At 41.8% G+C, this 5,510-nt stretch overlaps 1 protein-coding gene across 1 annotated transcript in view; it reads right to left on the bottom strand.

Annotated features, from left to right (window-relative positions):
* HLCS (holocarboxylase synthetase (biotin-(proprionyl-CoA-carboxylase (ATP-hydrolysing)) ligase)) overlaps positions 1–5,510 on the bottom strand; it is a 127,841-nt gene that overhangs the window by 121,919 nt on the left and 412 nt on the right. The window contains exon 2 of the mRNA XM_010580339.1: positions 2,096–2,248. The gene's annotated coding sequence lies outside the window, so the exon portion shown is untranslated. The remainder of the gene's footprint in view (positions 1–2,095; positions 2,249–5,510) is intronic.

Here is a 5,510-nt window from a genome sequence, read left to right as displayed (position 1 = left end):
TCAGGTTAGATAAATCTATTTACCAACCACTCTGCTCTCAATGTTCTCACCGGCAGAGGACTCCTGGGTCATCTCCCAGAACAAGTTGCCTGGAAAATATACGTTCCTTATCCAATGAAACAGACAGGCCACAGGCACCCGTGTATGTGACAGGTTTCCTTTAACTCCAAGAAGGAGCTTGAAACCTGATGCCAGAAAGCTAGGATGACAGATGACCCTTTAGGGTGCTATGCAGGGGCCACTCAGGAAGACACCTTACCGACTGCCCCCAGGTGGTGATCCCAGTTTGTGGCGTAGCCTGTTTAATGGGAGGGCTCTGTCGATTTTATGGTACCCCAGCGACCAGGCCAGATGTTTTATTACTGCCTACCCAAAGACATCCTGGCATGCATGTCTTTCCATTTCTCCTCTTTCCAGTAGAGAATGAGGTCCGTTCTGTCCTCTTCACTAAGGAGAGCACAGAGCACGTGTAGCAACTGACTGCCTTAGGAAGGAACTAGGACAACCTGTACTGCTTGGAAGATTTTTCCTCCCTGTAAGGTAAGTTTATCTTTTGCTTTGGGTTACAGCCTTTCTCCCCCTTCAGACCTGCATCCAAGCTGAGACGCCTAGGCAGCAAGCATTCCTCATGTATGGAAAAAGTTATAAAACCAACAAAATTTAGGGGAGAGAGAGACATTATCTCAAGTTCATAGTAAGTTTTTATAAGAGTCTGGATACTATTTTTATGCATAATCTGTTTAGAGATATTATATATTCAGCAGTTCAAGTTTTAGAACATAATCTAAATCCACACCGTCGTAATTTCAATATAGTAGTGGAGAAGGCACTTTTTAGATTTCTAAGTATCTAGGACATGAACATTTTCTAAGTATGCTTGCCATAAGGATTTCAGTACTAGTTTAATTTATATCCTTGGATGCCTCAAAAACATTTTGTAATTATTATGCCTGTCCTGGGTTTGGCTGGGATAGAATTAATTTTCAGAAGAAGCTAGGAGGCGGCACAGCCAGGACAGGTGACCCAAACTAGCCAAGGGGATATTTGATACCATATGACGTCATACTCAGTATGTAACTGGGGGAGCTGGCCATGGCCTGGTTGGGGGAGGGATTGAGGCTCGGGAACAGGCTGAGCATCAGATTCTGGGTGGTGAGCAATTGCATTGTGCATTACTTGCTTTATACATTCTTTTATTAGTATTATTGTTATTATTACTTCTTCTCTCCTTGTGCTGCCCTATTAAACTGTCCTTATTTCAACCCACAAGGTTTTACCTTTTTCTTCTGATTTTCCTGCCCATCCCACAGGGGTGGGGCAGGGCGGGGCGTGGAGGGGAAGGAGTGAGCGAGTGGCCACATGGTACTTAGTTGCCAGCTGGGCTTAAACCACAACAACACATTAAAAGGCAAACACAATTTATAAAATTCCAACCAAGAAGTACTGCCTCTCCCCCACTGCATTTTATAGAAAAACAAAGAGATTAAAAGCTTGATTTTGGCCTTACTTCTGCAGATTGACAAAATAATCCAAACACAATACTTTAACTTGTACTTACAAATCACAATGAAAGGAAGTTTCCAAGAGAGACTTCTATTTCAATTACAACTTTTCACAACCACTTGGTTGGACGCTTGAAGAGCTCTTCAGAAATCATAACACATTCTTGCTTTGTATCTGAGGCATTTGTTTCAGGTAGTGTCAGAAACAGGATACTGCGGTAAAGGGACTTCTGATCTGCCTTAGTATGACAGCTCTCAAGCATTTTTTTCCTATTCGGTGTATCTAACCATACATGCCTTACCCAAAGTCACGACGGAATTCTGCAGCTCCCATCCACAGCCAGAGAAGTGTGCTACTAAAAAAAAATCTCAGTTAAAATGTCTATGGGTCTATTTAAAGCATAAAATAGAACTACAGTATTAACAGTGATTCATTTTAATGAAGCTATGACCTTTTTATTCCCCAAAACATTATAAACAACAACAAAAAATCAATGGCAGATAGATTTTGTCCTTCAAGTCGTTTAGGTTTATACTCACCAAATGACCCATATGTACTACTTTCTATGCAAGAAACAAAGAGAACTACTTACCTCTTTTGAAGCGCCAGGTACTTTCTGCAAGTTATCTGTCTGAGCTGAAATGCTTTCTGTCACAAAAGCTATATGTTCTGCTTTAAGTAACTTATCAGGATAAATAAAAGGAGAAATGAGAAGTAGGCTCCATCTGTTTAAGTCATCAAGGAACTGAAAGAAACAGGAAAGAAAAGTAAGTCTGTATGGCAAGCATCCGATTTAGCCATTCAGTTTTAAATTATGCCCAGCCTAAATTCAAATCTGTCCCTTCAGCCTTACGTGAAGGGTGTCTACCATTTCACACTACCCATGAGGGGAAAAAAAGGGGGTAAAGGTCTGAACCATTAAGCAGGAACACATCAAAAGTAAAACTAAAAGTGACAACCAACCTTTTAAGCCAATTCAGACTTCAGCTTTCAGCTTTATAGGAAAAGCGCAAAAGTGAGTGGGGCACAAGATGAACGCCATTGGCACTGTGACTGTTGTGGGCCATTTGCCACCAGCAACATCCCTCATCCAACCGGATCCTCCTCTCTCATTCACACTGCAGTTCACCCTGCCTCCTCCTTCCTTCCCTCTTCTCCCCTGACTACACAACCCATGGCCCTGCTGCCCCAGTTCTGGTGGCTGAAGGGCAATGTCTGCTACTTGGCAGGGACTGAGAAAGCAGTCACAACACACAACCTGCCTGGTCAGTCACCACAGCCCCTCTAACTGGAGAGCAGTCCAGGCTGCATTCATTCTAGTTGGATAACAATCCTCCAGGTAACATACAGTCCCACTGCTCAGTCATATATGCTGTCTCTACACCCAACTGCCAAAAGACCAATGAACCTGTGAGCCACAGGTGACCAAAGAACTATATACTACACAGGTCTAACTTCTAGAACCAATTTACAAAGTTTCAGGACTTTCTTTGCAAAGCCAGTTATAAAAAGACAGTTATATTTTGTGGACATGTACAACCTCAGGACAAATTCTTTAAAAAGTGATTTGAAAAACCTTTAAAAAAATTACCTGAAATAAAAAGAGAGGGTACTTTTAAAAAAAAAAAATTACATCCTCATGCGTTTGCACCAAAATTACTCACTCAGTATGTAACTCTAAGTTTAGAGTTAAAGAATAATTCATTCAAACTAAATTTGTCCATAAGGTAGCCTATCCATGTATCACACCATTGGACAAACATTTTCTTCATTAAATTACGAAAACAGTTCCTTCTCTTTTCCTCAGAAAGGAGTCAAAAGCTGGAATCAGTAGACCAAGGAAGTTTTAAGAACCTCAAAGCTTCTCAATACATAATCTGTTCCCATACTATATTACATGAACTTTTATGTAGATACTGCATTGAACTTAATTTTCTGCCATACTTTAAAGGCGGCAAACACTGGAAATAGATATTTTGCTACTACTACACTACAAACACATGCTCTGTACACCTTCGGTAATTTTACATGGAAACGTAAGAGAATTTCTCTGTAGCACACTAAATGTGTACATCACTCCACATCTACAATGAAACGGCACACTACTAAGTCTATGGGGCTAGCTTTGCCAATCCAACCAGCTTTACTGAGCACAGAAGCTGCAAGAGTAAACATTGCTACCTTCCACAGGAAAGTGAACTGAATTCATGAAGCTTATTTTATTATCTTAAGCATCCAATTTGATTAAAGATCAAACACAAAAACTTTACAGGTTACAATTTATGACTTGCTGGTATCTTATCTTATTTTAAGGAAGCTACTGATCACGGTCCAGAGGCAGTTTTATCTACTTGAAAGCAAAGTAGCTCACCTAGCTTCCTTGAAGCCAAAAAGCATGCTAGTTAACCTTTTTCTCTTCACAGTGTTCACAGACGATGTAGAGAGCTCCACAGTGATACTGCCTCTACCTTTAATGCAGCCAGATCGGAGCCCTTATATGCCACACTACCGAGGTGCAGCGTGGCAGGCATCTTCCACAGGGATTCTCAGAGTCAAATGCAACTGGTAACTTTCAATACATATTTTTAAGAGACAAATACATTTTGAATAACAGTGTTGACTTTACGCCAAACTTCAAACCAAAATACAGTTCCCTAGAGGGCTTCCCAACTCCCAATAAACACAAATAAATTGACAAGCTTGTGAAGTCAGTCTACATGAATAACATTGCAGACAGAAAAAAATGTGCTTACTGTGCAAGGACTGAGGAGAAGCTATTTCAGAAATGAGCAGAAGTGGAGCAAAGAACAGCATAAATTAGTTGAAATATGACTTACAAAACAATAATCCAGGCCAATTGAGGCAGAACTCCTCTAAACATATGGACAATTACTTGGGTTTGTTTTTAAGAGCTTTATCGAAATGTGAATTAAGTATTTAACTTTCCTGTTAGAGATTCTGAGGTTGTCACCAAGTATGAAATAATCTGCTCATCAGATAGCAAAAAGACTGTTTTTGAACGAACCCCATTAGCATTTGTGATCTTATGTTCTCTGCACTGAAACATCCTCTTTACCCACCGAATTTATGAAAAGCTCCTCTGCTTCTTTAAGAGTAGCACTTGGCCAACAACATGCTTAATAAATACATTTCAGTAATGCCCATTTAAGTAAAATGTGTAACAGCTGACATAACTTCCAGACACATACAAACATCAGCAAAAAGGAGAGATCAAGAAGATTCTTATCCACATGAATTCTGGTATTTAGTGACAAATTTAGACAAAGCCAACATTCATTTAAATAATTCAGGTGATTTGGGGGGAGTGCCAGAGGAGTTCCACTTCTAAACCTGAAAGTCAGAAGCGAGCTTACTTTTAGTTTCGCCTCGTGTGATGGCAAGTGAAAATTGTTCAGGCACAGTGTTTTCCACTGTCACGGACCACGACAGCCTCACCCCACCCTCCTCTCCCACTGCCCATTTGCAAAAAAGTGATCTTCACAGACCGTGTTTTTCGTGTCATTTTCCTCACTTGAAACAGCGTTTTGTATCGGGAGAAGCACGCAGCTCTCCGTAACCCAGAGCTCAAGTCAGCCTCCGTTAAAGATTCCGCTACGTTTTAAATCTCTGGCACACGCCTTGAATGCACAAATACAGCACACCTTTCTGGACTGAAGCCTTACCTGCGCTGAAAGTACGTTACTGATAGGGAAATACTACCCAGTTCTCCTAGCCCAGTGCTCCTACTGCCGCGACGGCACTTACAAAGCGGCACTTTACACGCACGTAGTAAAAAACACTCCTCAGCCCACTCCCTAGGGCAACAAGCTATAGCAGCGAGGAGAGAGAAGGCCAACCCCGCCAAGGTTTTCTGTCACGGCACTTCCCGGCCCTCACCCTTGGCAAGGGGGGCTGTGACAGGCCCGGGAAGCTACCCGAGTGACTTTTGCCACGGCGAGCCCCACGGACGAGCTCGCTGTCAGACGCCGAAGGAGGACGGCGCAGCC

The sequence above is a fragment of the Haliaeetus leucocephalus genome, unplaced genomic scaffold, assembly GCF_000737465.1.
Source record: "Haliaeetus leucocephalus isolate CR32 unplaced genomic scaffold, Haliaeetus_leucocephalus-4.0 Scaffold702, whole genome shotgun sequence".
Lineage (NCBI taxonomy): Eukaryota > Metazoa > Chordata > Aves > Accipitriformes > Accipitridae > Haliaeetus > Haliaeetus leucocephalus.
This window is presented reverse-complemented; position numbering and strand designations above follow the sequence as displayed.